At 40.0% G+C, this 17,483-nt stretch overlaps 1 protein-coding gene and 1 pseudogene across 1 annotated transcript in view; one reads left to right on the forward strand and one right to left on the reverse strand.

Moving 5' to 3' along the window:
- The window catches only part of sv2ba (synaptic vesicle glycoprotein 2Ba), a 163,382-nt gene that overhangs the window by 1,721 nt on the left and 144,178 nt on the right, over positions 1-17,483 (forward strand). The gene's annotated exons all lie outside the window — the stretch shown is intronic.
- Positions 1,974-17,483, reverse strand: part of LOC115378596 (A-kinase anchor protein 13-like) — a 121,042-nt pseudogene continuing 105,532 nt past the window's right edge.

A 17,483-nucleotide genomic window follows, 5' to 3' on the forward strand; every position in this document is an offset into this window, starting at 1 on the left:
GTACGCAAGGTTTACCCGGTGGACACTCTTATCATTTTTGGGCCTAACATCACTGGGGAGGGGGCTCGTTTTCTTGACTTGCTGATCTGCTGATTGTCCCTTGCAGAGCTTGTTTGGTGTGGCTCTGCGTGGCCACTCCCCTGAAATGTTAGGCCTTAAAGCTTTTGCTGACTGATGTCATGAAGTAACCAGTTATAGTCTCCCACTGCATATTTTGTTTCTGCAGCCAATTACAAATGCCAAAGGGAAAATGTCACAGAGAGCATGCAAACTTATGCTCCTCACATTATCTCTGTATGGCAAAGACCTGCTGAGCAAAATATGTCAATTCCTCACAGCAGGGCCGACAGCAGGATCAAAAGAAAAAAAATAGATGTAATTGTTTGATGTTGTCATGTGAAGGAACTAATTTAGTCATAGATGCAGTGCCCCCTAGTGGTCAGAACACACCATAAGCAAAGGAGAAAAGGAGCCCTCTCCCCTCTGTCTTTGACAGGATTACACAAAAGCCATAAACAAAAGACATGAAGCAACTAATTGGCTGGCCCTATAAGCCTCTTAAAGGCACACTACAATAAACCAGCCAAGACATGAGGTGAAATCCTCAACACAGACTGTGAGTTAACAAACAGCACTTAGAGGGGGTCAAACAAACAAAATAAAAGAAGCAGTGAGAGGAGCAGCTCAGTGACGCCGCTCTGTAATTCACTGTAGGCTATGTGTAATGGACCAGAAAAGAGGCTTTTTTTTTTTTTTTTTTTTTTTTTAACTTTCTCTGATTTTTAATCCCTACCTGTCCAGCAGGTAGTAGGTCTGGCCAAAAAAAAATCTGGGCTAATTTGGGCAAAATATAGGCCCCAAAAAACACAGGAGGTCCCCCTTAATAGATTACATATAAGCTACCAGTCCCTTTGCAATTCTAACAGTATCACTTGTGAGGAAAGAAACTGCAGTGTTTGTTTATGTAAATCAACACATTATGAGCAATCTTACTTTTGATCGTTGCTGCTTTTCATGAGCATCGGGGTCCTCATTTGAAAACTCATTCCACAGAATATAAAGAGCACCCTGAATGATATTTCATATTGCTAACAGATCGCAACTATAATGACCAAAGTGCTTAAAAAACACTGATTAATTAACGTCGTTGATTAAAACAGAAATAAGCAGATGCCCGGGCAATCACTGTAGAGCAAGTTTTTTTTGCTGTTGTTTTTTTTTTTTAAATGTCTAAACAGGGAGACAGAAAATAGACCTTCATCTCTACCATTGTGTCTTCTGTTTGCTCCGATACCAGATGCGCCTCAACGCTCCTTTCCCATTTTCTCTAACCAGCTGCTTTGTCTCTAAATTAACAGCCTCTATTGGTTGAAACCATCAGCAGCGTCTATCTACTGAGTCCATTATCAGAAATGAAAAAAGGCTGAATGAGTGAATTGAACTCCTTTTAAAAGGCAGAAGCCATTAGTATGCTACCTGCAGGGTTAGATGCAATTAAAACCAAGGAAGCTCTGCTCGATGCTGCTCCAACAAACACGAGGACCACATAAAAGCCTACTGAGCGGCAGATAAAGTGAGGATCAAGCTAATATCCATCCATGTCTCTAAAACACACTGAACGATTTGAACAGAATCATTAGACACATGGAGATATGTCTCAATCCCTTCATTACTGTTGGCTCTGGAAAACACACCCACACACACACACACACACACACACACACACACACACGCATGCACGCATGCACGCACACACACACACACACACACACACATCTGAAGAGTTTCACTCCAAAATGAGATCTCCATAATTTGAATAAATTAAAATCTAGCCAAGCAATATGACTCTGACTAAAAGTGATTACAGAAGATGACTTAAAAGTATCATGTAGCAAAAAGACAAATTTAGTGGATGTAATCACATCAGCTTTTCAAACTGAGTAATGAATGTCAGACAACAATTTTCATTCAAAGTGGATATACACACGAGCATTTTGGAATGAAACACTAACGGAAACCTTTTTTTTTTTTTTTCCAGTCAAAAATTGCTGCTAGGCAAGATGTTTCTTCTGGTTTCACCTCTGTGAAGTCAAATATTTCCCCCATATGTCCTCACTCTTCTGTTAAGTGTCACTGTCGTAGCTTATCAGGCAAGAGCTTCCAGAATGATGATCACATGTGGAGCTTGCTGACATTCGTGTCTGTCCTAGTGGCATTTCGACATGTCTTTGTGCCATGTGTATGTGTTATGTGAACCACGGGGATCAAGTCAAATGCAAACCGTATTTCGATGGTGTCTTGCTTTCATTACTCGACATGTTTCCGGTTGAAATGGGATGTTGGGGCTGGACATAATGCGAGGTTGGACCATAGCAAACATGGAGGGAAAAAGGCAGTGATGCCCATTGCATACTTGGTGAGGCCATCCACTGTGAAATGCTTTGTGCATAATCTCAAATCCGCGTCCTTCAAATATGAAGCAATTCAAGGTATGCATGGAAGAGGAAACAAGGCTTTTGGGGGTGAGCAAACACCCCAAAAATGTACCTCTGTACCATTCTGAAAATACAAGAAAGTGATTTTCTTGGCTTGTGTTATTTTATACTGTAGTTATATGCTACAATATGACAAATTAGCTATCAACGTGAACAAGTCGATTTTCTTTTGCTTGACTTGACTTGCTTTTTTTTTGCTGTGACTTGAAAGGGAGCACAGGGCTTGATTGTACATTCGTCTGTTTGTCAAGGACGGTGTGGTGCACAGAGGAGGAAGGAGGAGACACCACTCCTCTCAGCAGAAGAAGATCTCTCCATCTAGGGGAGGCTCTGGGAGGTGCTGGGGGTCTGGGAGGAGGAACAGAGGCAGGGAGATGAGTCAGTACAACAGTGAAAATCAAGGAGACCTCTTCAAGAGCCCTCACATAGCATTGTTTCTGTGCTTTGTTTGAACATTTATTTCTCTGGGAGAAGGTGCAATGAACAGCACCATCCTGCTTCAAAGTTCACCACACAAGACGGTTAATTCAACAAATATGACTTTGTAATTTCCCCCTTTTCAGACTATTTCACTTGATTACACTGCTCTTGCTCGACATCACTTTCATCCATCCGTTCATGTTTTGATCCCATTAAAAAAAAGAAAAGGAAAAACAGTAAACAGTACCCATCTTAACAAGTCATTTAGCTTCATAATGACTGTTAAAATCTTGTATTTCTTAAAACAAGCGACAAGCAAATCTGTCACTGGGAGGAGATAATCCCACTTGTTTCCAGTGATGTTTGACTTGTTTCAGGATTTTTCCGGGGATCAAGTATAAATGTGTTGAAACTAGGCAGATCAGCCCACTATTATCAAGGAAATGACACTTGAAGAACATTCTGGAAACATGTTGATTAGCACTGGAAACGAGGGGGATTAACTCATCCCACTGGCAGATTATTCTTCACTTGTTTGAGAGAGAAAAACACTGATTATGAGACTGAATAACTTGCTAAAATAGGGATTTTTTTTTTTTTTGGGCATTTTATCAGTCTGACCTTCAAGCATGGTGATGAATGGGTGTATACAGGGTAACCATAAAGTCTCTTTACAATTTAACAAATTTATTACAAAGGCAAATGAATAGAAAAATCTGTGGAAATTATTACATAATGAGGAGTAGATTTCAAGTTTTTGTTTTTTTTTTTGCCTCATTTAATACACCTCTATATGGGCACCATTAGTTGCATGAAGCACATCAAGACGGTTCTCGATTTCTTGCCATGTTCGCTGTAGCATAGCCTCATCAATGGTGGTAATGGCATCAGTGATCTTTTGCTTCAGGTCGTTGATGTCCAATGTGATTAAAAACTTTGATAACCACTGAGTGCATAGAACAAATCTGATTAACATATCTCATCAATTGCTTTTGTAATAGATTTTTTTTAAATTGTAAAGAGACTTGGACACCCTGCACACCTTTAGCTCGAGCGACCCAAGTTCAACTGCAAGCAGTTACCAAATAGATCATAATAATGTTTACACACCATTATTCAATACAAACGAAGCAAACAAAACCCTGAAAATTATATGAAGCATTATTGACAATAAGAATGAGAAACATCAACCTGGGAAGCTTTCATAATCAATAATTTTCAGTCTTATCAAAACAGAGAACTTTTTCTATATTTTCTAGCATTCTAAAGCATGACTTGCCATGGAATTACATCATTTAGTCCCTTTGGTGACAGTGTTTGCAGTGTGTATATATAAGTTGTACTTTTTCAATACCACAAAATCTACAAATTGCATCAGAATGACGCACGGCAACAGAGTAGCTTCCAGCAGTTCCCCAAATAGAGCTTTTGCCCTTGTATTTTGCTGTAGTGAACGTGAAATCTTCCCAAGTTACACCAAACTGCCTGGATTTAATCACATAAATGACATGAGAACTGTTGCAGGTTATGGTATCATCAATGTCAAACTTTACTTTTTCTCTGCTATGTGGATGTTTTATACTCTATCATGTTTTGGTTACACTGGGCACATCCTTTGCACCTGCATCCACTGGCTGGGACAGGCTTAAAAAAACACTGGGTTACCTTTGACTCATTAATATAAAATAGACTAGTAATATAGGAGTATAGAATTAACATGCAAACAGAAAAACTAAACAAACAAATCATTATGAATCTGCTAATATCATAAGCCTACTTTTCACGCAGTCAGTTATACATTTCATGTTAGTATCTAAATATGTGTTCATGAGTTTAACATGTCAGTGAGTTGACTTGAAAATGCAAAAGTACAGTTTTGCTTGAGTACTGTACTTGACAACATTTTCAGTCATATCCATTACAAACCTTTCACAATGAACGCTCAGCCAGAAAAGATGAGAAGAAGAATCTGGGTCTACTTTGCTAGTTCTTCTTTTTGTAATTTCCAAATTTCCAATAAAAGGTGATGAAAAACTGCACGTGGTCAAAGGAACCAGAAGACCATTTAACTCAACTGGAAAAAATGTGGAGTAAGTGTGGGGGGAAAGGGGAATTAATCAGTGAGTCTACAGGGTCCTCACTTCAATCAACACTTGGCAATTGTGTACAACGCACCTTCAAGAGATCGTAGTTTGATTCTTGTACTCTCGCCCAAGTTATTGTTTTGAAAAAGTAATTCGGTAACTTTTACTCTGAGTACATTTTAAATAAGCTACACTTTACTTTTACTTCAGTGGATTTTTACAGCGATACTTCTACTTAAGTAAAATGTCAGCAGAGTAACAGTACTTCTATTTGAGTAGCAGTTCGTGGTACTCTTTCTAACGCTGTCTACAGGGTGAGTCTAACCAGCATGCACTTGCAACTTGAAATAAACTGGGGCTTCATATTCAGCCCGGTTTGAAACTTGGGAGATAAACATGGCTTCAAATTTTGATTCTGTAGAAAATTAAAGATTACTTGGTCTTTTCACCCTTTTAACCTTCACCTGGTGCTTCCACTAATCAATCGCCCCTAAACCCTCCTTCACTCCATCCATTCAGCTACGGATTTATACATCCGTCTGTCCATAGCAGCATTAGCATGACCAAAGGACCAAAGGCTGGCAAAGCCATGTGTCCTTGAGCAAAACAGTGATTCCCCACTTCCTGACTTGTGGTATGACAGTGGATAATTTGGCTTCATCTAAATCCATACCTCTGTCCCTCCCTCCTGCCATACCTGTTGTTTGTGTGCTCCCGCCTTTGCTTTTCTTCTTCTTCTCCTTCTTCTCCTTCCTGTCTTTGCCCTTGTTCTTGGCCAGCTGCAGCAGGTAGTTGGGGACCTGGTTGGGAGTTTCGCTGCTCTTCAGGCCCGGGTTAGCAGAGGACAAGGTAAAGGGGTTGAGGTTCTTCCCTTTGGGTTTGCTCTTGTGGGGCTGGAGCCTGGGCAACTCCAGCTCTGGCAGGTCCAGGTCCAGAGACTGGGAGCTGCCGGGGCATGGGGAATCATCTGATGTACTGGAGGGAGTCCTCTGGAGGAGGAGGTGGTGTGGGAAGAGGTGAAGAGGGTCAAAGTGTAAAATCAGTAAACTTGATAAGTTATTTACAGTTAGTTACAGTTATTTGACATGACATTTCTGTTTGCTTTGGGCACACATCATAAAACTTAAGACTGGGTCTCAGATGGTGGCCAGATTTCTAACAGTAGCCAGTTATTAAATAAATACATATAAATAACATCTGCTCTCCAATGAAAGCAGAGCACAAAATATGCCAGAATTACTAGAAGAAAGGGTTATACCCACACAGCATTTATAGCCCAAAAAAGATGCATTGCATCTGGTGGAAATGGCACAAAAGCCTTGAAATTCATTATGCAAAGATAACAGTAGTGAATGTATTGCTGTACAGCACTGGTGCAGTCGATATGTGACAGAGATAAACTAGCTGACGTGGCAGCTCTGTGTGGGACACAGAGCCTGGTATGCTTTGATCTACGTCAGCAAACCCATGATAATGGGGTGACTTTGGCATAGAATTTACAGTCAATGCATATTCAAGTTCTCAGTTCAACAAATTATGAACCTAGTCCTTCCCTGCCCTGCCCCTGCGTGAGGCATGATTGTCAAAACTCACTGTGGTGCTAACTGGAATATGACACTTTTCCTAAAACCAGCTGAGATCCTCCCGCTGAAGCTTTCAAGGCTGTCAGCTGCTGCTCTTTTGCAAAACTTGCACCTTGGAGGCCCTGAAGACCACTGCTGTAGGAGCATCCAAACACACGGTGTACTGCCAGCAGTTACCATTCTTGCCTGAGTCAAACAAACAGTTTTGCTCGGGTTTAAAAAGTTACTTTCACAAGTGAGAGTGGAGCGATCCAGTCAGAACATGGCCTCAGTTTTTATTCCTCCTGTCCCACTTTGATAGACTCATCAACTGCACATGATAAGCTGCACTAGCGTCAACAAATGGTTGTCACAGTAACTGTTAGCTTGTTAGCACAGCAGCCCCATTTCTGATATAAATCCACCGTTTTACAGCGGATTATTTTACCAATCTGAGGTTGTATCAGAAGAGGCGAGGGCTAGCAAAGTGCTTCAATCTGATGTGGAACTAATGGTGTTAGATTTGGACTTTCTCACCTCCACTATTACAAGCCTCCTAAGTGTAGTTTTTTAGTAAGAGAAATTTCAGCAATTTACTAATATATCATTGCAGGACTAGTAAGAGCCATAGTAAATTTACTTCCAACAAATGGACTATCATCCTTGTTGCTGGGCAGATGAACACTGGATATATTACTATAGAAATTCAGCCCCTAAAACTCAATTTTATTACAGTTATTGACCTTTAGGAGCTCTCGATTCTTGGTGGATGATAAGAACAGAAATAAATAAGAAAATCTCTGTTTTAAACCATCCCTTTAAGGCATCCCTCCTCACCTCAGACAGGCGGAGCTCTTCCATCTTGTCCAGCTGCCGCTGCACTGCCTCCCTCTCTCTGTCCAGCTTCCTCTGGGCATCTCTCAGCCGCTCTAGGTCTCTCTGGTACTCCTCCTTCTTACTCTGCAGCTCTTGTTTCTCCTCCTCAATGTCCTTGTGCCTAGTCCATATCTCTTCCTCCTGCAGTGATTGGTTGCTTGGTTAGCTGATTGATTTGATCATTTAGATGTAAATTGAAAACATACTCTATCCAGCAATTGGCTCTTGCAGAGTATTTCCATTAGGCACATTAGTTTCAAATGCTTTATCTAACAATTAGCTCTTGCAGAGTAATTTCCTGATGGAAACGACTCTGGAGAGGTGGTCCCACATTCTGCATGCAGTAAGTCCCAGTTTGGTGTTGTCTGTCTGTCTGTTTATGCATTTTCTTCTAATCTGTTTTATTTTGAATATGTCCTAATATTCTCCCATTCTTATACATTCTACTATTTTGTTTTCATGCCTTTCTGTAAAGCACTTTGTGTATTATTATCACTGATCATTGATCGGTTTATGATCATATTGTCATGATCACTACACCATTCTCCATCATCATCATCAAATTGCTGTACACATACATATCAATAATTGATCATTTTAATACCTTTGATGCTGCTGGACAGGATTTAAGTTTTTTTTTTTTTTTTTTTGCCCCCACTGTCTTTAGAACCAGTGCAAATCTGGTCTAAGTGTAAACCTTGACATCTATTTACTGTTAGGCTGCTGGTTAACACTTATACTTGAGACGTGTGAAGATGCATTCATTAAAATTTGAAGCCCTGCTGTTGTTTGGCCAGGTGGCTAAGCATCTTATTTATTCCTCTTCTTATTATCATTCATTAATCATCAGAGTGCGCGTTTCTCTGTGTGCTTCCCCATTTCAGTGTCAGCACTACTTGTAGGAAATGTATTAGTTAAAGTGGTAGCAATGAATGCACCTATCAAAAAAAAAAAAAAAAGACACGCATTTAATGTTTTCTACCTGCTGTTTCTGTTTGATATGTAAATGAAACATTTTTTTCCTGGTTTGCACTGGTTTGTCTGTTCTTCTTGCCTGCATGGTTGACTCTGAAGGTTTTCTGCCCCTCATCATTCACCAATCATGAATCGCAATCTCTTTCCAAGCCAAGTGACTGCATTAGCTTAGCCCACCAAACAACACCACTGCAATGACTCAGTCACCTAAGTGAATGTTATGACAGGACCTTGAATTGAACATGGCTTAGGTCTCAATGAAAATAAACTCTAAAATAAAGGAGCTTTGGATATTTATTTATTTATCTTAACAACAAGGTGGAATAGTCCTTTGTCACAGCGGTCTGCTTTCCCTGTAAAGCTTCTTATAAAACTTCAGTATTTACCAAATATCAAGATAAAATAATTCCCCCCCAAATCAGCAAGATTGTTCCTACCTCCACTGCTCATGTATTTGTCCATTTGCCCAACCCATTACAGAGCTAATAAAGATGAACTGCATTACTACTACTGCACAGAGCCGTATGAGTAATGAACTGACCCTGCAGAACCAGACGCAGGGTTACCTGTACATGCAGCAGCATCTCCTTCTCAGTCAGCTGCTCCTCCCTCATCTCCCAGTCCTTCTCCCTGCGCCTCTTCTCCTCTATATGGGCTGCCTGCTGCCTTTGCAGGGAAGCCAGCTCCTGCCGCTGCTTCTCCAAGCTGCGCTGCTTTTCCTGTTCAATCAGCGAGCTGGGCCGCGAAGATGGCCGCGACAGGGAGGTGCAAGAGGATGAGCGCTCACTCAGGGCCTGGCGCTGGTCCTCAATGAAGCTGTCCTGCTGAACAACCACCGCCTGGTTTAGACAAACCAGAACCACAGGCCAGACAGATTATATTAGACAGAAAAACTGCATGCTGGTAATATACAATCTTTTGTAAACTGTTCCAGACATTTGTTTTTTTATGTCTTTATAGTAATGTTCAGCCAACAGCATCATGGTGGCGCACTGTTTCAGTTCTGTCCTTGACCGCATGGATATGCAGTAAAGAACTGAATCCCAAGTCACAAAACATACATTTTAATGTTCAAACTGGAATTTGCCAGTGTTGCCATGACAATAAATAAATGTTACACCATTCACTTGAGACAGCTCTCATAATTTTGAGGCCCATGGCAGCTTGGCTGAATCAGCATTATCATCATGGAGGACAACGTGACACAATAACAGAAAGAGACTGAAATAGCTGACTTGACTGGTGTTTGTGGAGAGAGCACAATTCAGTCAAAACTCAAAGGCACCATAACCTTGCTGTGGGCTCTCTTTTTTTATATTGCTGCCAGGTCATAGTCTTACAGGACATGCATTATATCCTAGAATATCCAAAAAACATCAGATATGAACAGCAGCACATTAGCATGACAGCCTGCGGTGTGAGTGAAGCTTTAGTACATCTCCTAAGGCCAAAGCCTCCTTACCTGCAGCGTACTGAGCAGGAGGTGCAGATTGGAGACGCTGTGGAGGACCTGCTGTAGGACAAGACAAACCACTGAGAATCTTCTAACAGCAATATCATGCTGCTCTGTTTGTGTTTTCAAACAGGAAACAATGGGAGGCAACAATAAACTGCTAGATTTCAGTTTGACATTGTCCTCTACCTCATGGAAAGACTGAAAAAGAAACAATCTATGGTGGTTAGGGAAGTGAAAGGGTGACAGCAGGTATGCAGCTCAAGTTATCAAGCATTTGTTTGAATATTAAGCACCGCAACGTATTGCACACTCTCCAAGAAGTTACTTCACATGTTGAGGATATCCACAGTAAAATACCTTTTCTGATCATGTTGACAGTGGAGTGATATCTATACGCTATTGGTTGTAATGCATAACTATAAACTTATAAGCATGCTGTTGTCTTTGCATGTTTGTTAAAATTTATGTATCCATGACATTATTATAACACAATTTTCTAAAGAACTTCTTAAGATGTGTACATTTTTCCTACCACTTCTGTCTATCAAGTTATTCGTTGCATGTTAAATAAGTATTTTAAAAGTTTGCCCATATTCTGATATTCTGGTTGACTCACTGGTGGGAGGCTTTAACACCCAGAACGTCAAAAATCTGCCAAACAGCACTTGCCAGAAAATCAAACCCAGAAGACCAATGATAAGCAAGCATGGGCACTATGTTAAGGATGATGTGGACTTTGGCTGCTTCCTTAGGACGGTCTGGTTAACTACCAAGTAGTTAGACCGGCGAACTATTGATTATGTTTTCTGATTTATCTGACAGCACATTCTGAATGCACCATTCCTCTCTGATCAATTTAGAAATGCTTTCCATGCAGAGAAACCCACACAGCAAAATTAATATCTCTGTCAGAAAGTTTTCCCAGAAAGGGAGAAAAAAAAAAAAAAAAAAAAACTTTTACAAGCAAAATTCAAGTGTCCATCAGTTTTAACCCAGAAATGAATGTTAGCCAGGGCAGCAGAGATTTGTATGGTAAGTTTACTGACAAAATACTGTAATGGATTCAATCAATAAATAAATAAATAAATGGATGAATGAATCAATGAATGAATAAATAAAATACATAGCGTAATTATTCCAAGCATCTGAAAAAGCACTGGTTGCTTGGGGAAATGGTTGAGAGAAATGTAAAGTATGTGTGCAGTTTATAAAATGGAACACCAGTATTACAAAATACCAGTATGGTCTGCAGCGACGGCATAATTTCCCCAGAGGGATCATTAAAGTTTAGTCTGATCAAAACTTATCTCAAAGGTCATCTTATAAAATATATATATTTTTAAACTCACTTTCGTGGACATGCTTTCATGTAATAACCTTTTATTAATTATTTACGTCTTTTTATGGTTTAAATGATCTAGATTGGTTTTTACCCCCTTGTAAGGTACTTTGTGTTTTGCGTAGTGCCATAGAAATACTTCTACTATGACTGCTACTACTACTACTACTACTGCTAAAAACGACAACAACAACAACAATAATAATAATAACAACAATAATAACAACAATAATCTCATATTTTTAGTGAATCCACTGGACAGTCTGTGTGAGGACTAACTTATAGACAGATTTTAACACTCAGTGTTGACGGTTTATAGTTTATAGTGGCTCTGATTGGCTGAGAGATGGGACATCTTACCTCACTGTTCCTCTTCAGCAGCAGCAGCAGGTTGGCATTTCCTCCCTGCAGAACAGACACATACGCATACACTGAGTATATGTGGACGTCTGAGTGTGGGTGTGTGTGTGTGTGTGTGTGATGCTTATTTCAAACTATGTCTCACAATGTACTGTATATAAGTGTGTGTGTGTGTGTGTGTTTTTATGTGTGTATGTGGGTGTGTAAGTGAATGTGCACACATCTGCAAATCAGACATCCTGTGCAAATGTTTTTGGTGCAGACATATACATAATACACTTGCATTCAACATGCAGGATATGCGTGCAGCGCATCAAAAACAGCCAAATCATATTTTCAGAAAAGCACCCCAATATGACAACATCAGGGCTGTACTACTGGCCTTATTTAATATATAGATTTATTACACTGGGGCAGTTTTTTTTTACTACGCTTCTGACACAAGAATTAATGGAGTGGGACATAAACATGAGTTTTACAGGTTTCTGACAAGTTCAGGGTGTGCAGTACACTGCAGAAAATTTACATCTTAACATACCTGTATTCAGTGTTAAAAAAAAAATCTGCCACTGAATTTTCTTGAATCAAGTGTAATTTTCTTGATAACAGCGGGCTGATCTGCCTTATTCTGCCTTGTTTCAACATATTTATACTTGATCCCAGAAAAAAAATTGAAACAAAAAAAAGCACTGGAAATAAGTGGAATTAACTCATCCCACTGTCAGATTTTTTTTGGCTTTAAGAAAAATGAAGAAAAAAGTTTGGAGACTGAATGAAAATAAATTACCTATTAAGATGGAGATTAAGATGGAGTTTTTTTTTTTTTTTTGTAACTGTACAGTATGCCAGCTGTATGCCAGCTTTGAATTATAACATTTTTCTCTAAAATGCTCATTTTACATTTACAAGAGCGTCATTCACTAATGTGACTACAATGTACACTAAAATGAATAAACTGCAGACTGTATATTTAAGATCATTCTTGCCCACAGTCACATACTCCCTGGTTTTACCACTGAACTGCTGCTGCAATCCCTAAAGTGGATCTGTTGATCTTATTTCAGCTGTTGGAAAGTTCAGTAAATGGCTTGGTGATTAGTTGGTTAGGAGACAGAAGAATAATAACATGACACTTGTTCTACTAAAACATTCAAGAGATAATGGTCTTCAGTAGCCTACTAATTCAGGATATATGCTTGATAAATGCATAAAGCAAAACTACAATGGCTACCACCCAGCTGAGAGCCACAATTTATTTTCATTGGCTATTGGATTCTTACACAACTGATGGTTGCCATTGGCAACAGGACCTGGCAGGAAGAATCAAGAGGCTAATTTGCGGGAGAGAGACAAGCATCTATACTCATTTGAATGGCACTGTTTATGTTGGAGGATGAATGTACCCCCACAAATGACCTGAGGTCCTCAAAGAGCCACGGGGGTGTAGCAGTTTCATAATTGAGAAAAACTGGTTGTTGAGATACTGACCTTCTTTAAAACACTGTCAGACTCCGTCCTGCGTAGATCACTTGCCATGTCCTCACCCTCGTCTTTATCTCCATCTGACATGAAGGGAAAACATGGAAAGAGTACATGAGCAAGACAGCAGAGAATTCACAGGAGCTGGCTACATGAACAAAGGCCTTACACTAATATCTGATTTTAAAATGTGCTACAGCACTTTTGTGGCCACATTGTTTATTTACCTCAGCAGAGCGTGCTGCATGTTACATGTGGAGAAAAGATTAACCCTGTCCATGGTTTGGCAGCAACAATATTGCAACCATGAGCTCTAATTTAAGAAACTAAATTCTGAAATTCTGAAAAAGGCTGAATTGGGCAAACCATAAAGCAGAGAAATGGTTAAACCAATTCGCCATTTCTGTGACAGTAGCAAAATCACAACAAAACATAGTTCCAATAGTGAACATATTTAATACATGAATGTATTTTGTTATTATGTTATTATTATGTATTTTGCTTACCGATTCACAACAAATTACAACCTCATTAAACCTATGCCCTTCAGCATTGAGATTGTTCAAATAAATTAAAATGCACTGGACATTTGATTAAATTTGAGTTGCGGGCTCAGTTTTACTGGGTAAGCACTGTAGGTCTGACTTTCCTTCCAAAGTGCACTGAGTGTAGTAAGCATTTTGGTCAGATCACTGAGTATCACATAATGGTGAACAACAAAAACATAAAATAAACCCTAAACAAAAAAAAAAAAAAAAAAAAATTATGGATTTGGAAAGCTCATAGATATCTCTGGACGTGAGGAGACAAAAGCAGTGATATTGATACTGAGTGGCTGGAGTGAAAACCTGTATATTTTCTAGACACAATAACGACAAATTTGGCTGTGAAAACTTGACCTGTATACTACCAAACTACTTTTTGTGCCTGTCCTCAACATTGGTCATCCGGGCATTTTTTTCAGTATTGCTGCTGATGCAGAAGTCTGGACCTGGTAACGGATCTGAGCCAGCGTCAGAAGGGTCCTGCCCTGAGCTTGTAAGCCACCTGTTCAGAAGTGTTGCCCCAGGCCACATTTCCCACAGGATGCTTCAGCTCTGCTGTTTAAATCCCAGTCTCCTCTGTTCTATTTAACAGTGCTAAACAGAGGCGCTGAGGGAAGCACGGGGCGTGGCTCCTGCTGTTGCTATGTGATGATGGAAAACACGTTCAGCGTGGCACTCCTTTAGTTACTTTTCCAACCATGCCAAGCTTGCAGTGCTGTCAGGAACCAGCCACAGCACACTTAACACTGACAGTTGTGGCACTGAGCTCATGTTCTTTTCCACACTAACAATGAAAGAGCGAGTAAGGGTTCAGCATCTCACAAAAGGACACTTCAGCAGGGAAGAGAAGTGAATTGGCTGTTGATGGAGACACATTAGCTTTTGTGATGTTCAAAATGAACCTACAATCTGTCCATAGAAACTAAAAAAGCAGGCAGAGCATTGGACTTACTCTTACTGCTGCTCATCTGGTGGCTGTCGAAACCTCCAAAGGTTCGGCCCGACGGGGCAAACAAACTGGCCCTGCGCCTCCTCCTCCTGGACACTGGCCATCGCCCGCCCAGGCTGCCATTCACCAGCTCCTGTAACGTCTCCACTGTCACACACACACACACACACACACACACACACACAGGAGCATCAGCAGTGTGCAGGACAGTAAGTGAATTACCCAAGCTAACTATGTTACAGTCCAGCCCTTAACCCGTGGGCCCTGCCAGGTTGCTAAGCGACTACTGAAAACACGTTTCAACCACAGAGCTGTTTTACTTGAAGTTGAAATATGCATAACCTCTGAAAACATACTATATATATATATATATATATATATATATATATATATATAGTAGATAAATTTGACATATATCACTATGACCTGTCCATTGAAATTAAGGAGATAAGTGCTGATGGTCACATCAGCTCATAGTACAACACAATAACCTCAGCAGGACAAATGATATTACTGCAGCGACATCACATATCAAATAAGGACCTTCACTGCCCCAGGCTGTAAAGGGAAGAGATGAAAAATACACAGTAACATAAACATCACCTCAGTGCATCTGCTGCCAGCTTGTTTCAACAGTGAAGGCCACTGTAGGAGTTACCCTTTATCCATTTATCCTGCATCTCTCTTGCATTAGCACTGTATGCAATGCTTTCTTGAATGTGTCGCAGTGTAATGAAGAAAGTATACTGTGATACACAACTCTGGTGTTTTTTGACCGACTAGACTGTTCCATGTTAGCTTTTACTCCACCAGATTTGCCCACGGTTCTTTGTAAAGCGCAGCAGTAGATCAGAGAGCATGGGGTAAAGAAAAAGACTTGTGCAATAGCTGTATCTGCACAGAGGTTTCTCAATCTGTGCTGAAAACTCACTGCTCTGACCCCTGCAGTGATTATGTTAGCTTCCACCAACCCAGCTAATCCAGGCATGGGGGCCAACACGGAGGTCAGTTCATTTCAATTTAAATAATGTTTTATCCAAAACACAATTATTGAAATACCTCCACCACAAAATAGGTCTTTGTACATCCAGGCTATCAAAAAATAATTTATGTCCCATCATAGCAGAATGACAACTAGTTTTTATACTTAATCGACGTGCATTTACCATGGCCATATCAAATTCAGATTTTCACAGGCTGCTGTTTATTGTCTAGATTAAGGAATTTTGTTCAGTGTGATTATAGTGGCAAGCAATATGACATAGCTGGCTATTATTCTACACTATATATGATTTTATACAGTGCAATGACATTTGGGTACACACCTACAGTATATGAAATGTGTAATCAGATGTGAATTTGGATGAACAAGACTTCCCCTATAATACTTAGACCAAAACATGATTATAAGCAAACGCATTCAGACACACTTGCTTACAATGTAGGTACATTTATAAAGTGTTGATGATTAGAAGTCTGAGATTTTCAAGTTACTGAATGCAAGCATACATTGCTTATTATACAGACATTTTCCAATTTTGCAGTGTATTTTCTGGACTTGTTCCAAAATTGTCCAGACCTGTTGTAGGGACCCTGTTTGGATTTCAAAAGCCAACCGAGGGTTCCCTCAATTAAAGTCTCAGTTCATGCTGATTTACTTTTATGAATGTTAGATGAACACTGACGCCAGACATCTAATACTGTTGAAAAAGAAAAACACACACACCCACACACAGTCTCCCTGTCTCCCTCAGTGTCTCTCACACTCACTTTTCTCTTTCTGTCTCCATCACACATACGTTCTCCCTCAGTGTGTTTCAATTTCCAATTCCATCCAAATGTCACGCAAATTCTATGCACAATTTTAAAATGTCACAAAAATATAAGGCAAATTGGATGCATTTCCATCAGATGGGCTGCAGTCAATACATGGGCTTTATAGCCATTTATAAAAGTTCACAAAAACAGTTGATCATTATTGGCAAGTGTTGAGAAAACTGTCAGCTAAGGTTGGTTAGATCTCATGCACTCATCCAAAGGCAAAAATAAAAGAGATGCATTTGATAATGTGCACAGACAAGTGGTCATATAATAGCCACAGGCACTTTATACATGGAAGAGATGGTAAGTCTGACCTTTCAGTGAGTTGTAGAAGACAGATATTTTGTAGACAGCATTTCAAAAGACCCAAACCGACTTTAAACACTGGAATCCAATGAGATCTAACCATTTGTGTGGCTGATTATTCAAAGCCTGCGGCAGTATTTCTTCAGTAAAATGTGTTTCCACTGCTTTTATTTTTTAGACGAGAACCTAAAAAGTGTGATATTCAGGAACTCTCTGCTTCTATTCAGCTCTTCTAATTCCATAGAAAGTAACTGCCAAAACATAAAAAATAAAAAAAAACTTATATGGAAACAAACCTAAGCCACATCTTTCCCCTTTGTCCGTCTCTGTTTCCCTGTTTCAGTCAATTCAATTCATACTATTTTATTGCTATGAATACAAGGATCAAAGCAAGCATCTACATGCAGCTGCATAAAATCAAACTCTCTCTCTCTCTGTCTCACCTTCCTGCAGGGCATCCCTCATGATGGTCGCCCCCCTGGGTGGCTCCGGACCACAGGCTGACCTGAAGAAAGGCTCAACTTGCCGGCAGGCGTCCTCGGCTGGATTCAGACCCTCCCACATCCCCCTGAACAACTTGACCTTCTCCTCCAGCAGAGACATTATCTCTGCATCCTTCTGCCTCAACATATCTGACAAGGAGAGACAGACAGGAAGAAAGAGACAGGAGGGATGGTAGATGGACAGAATAAAAAGACAAAATGGAAATCACACAGGAAGGACAGAGGGAAAGGAAGGAAGAAAGGACAAGATCGAAAACACTGTATGTGAATACTGAAGGTATATACAGAAAGAGCATGTTATTTGTACTAAAGA

The sequence above is a fragment of the Myripristis murdjan genome, chromosome 3, assembly GCF_902150065.1.
Source record: "Myripristis murdjan chromosome 3, fMyrMur1.1, whole genome shotgun sequence".
NCBI classification, from domain to species: Eukaryota; Metazoa; Chordata; class Actinopteri; order Holocentriformes; family Holocentridae; genus Myripristis; species Myripristis murdjan.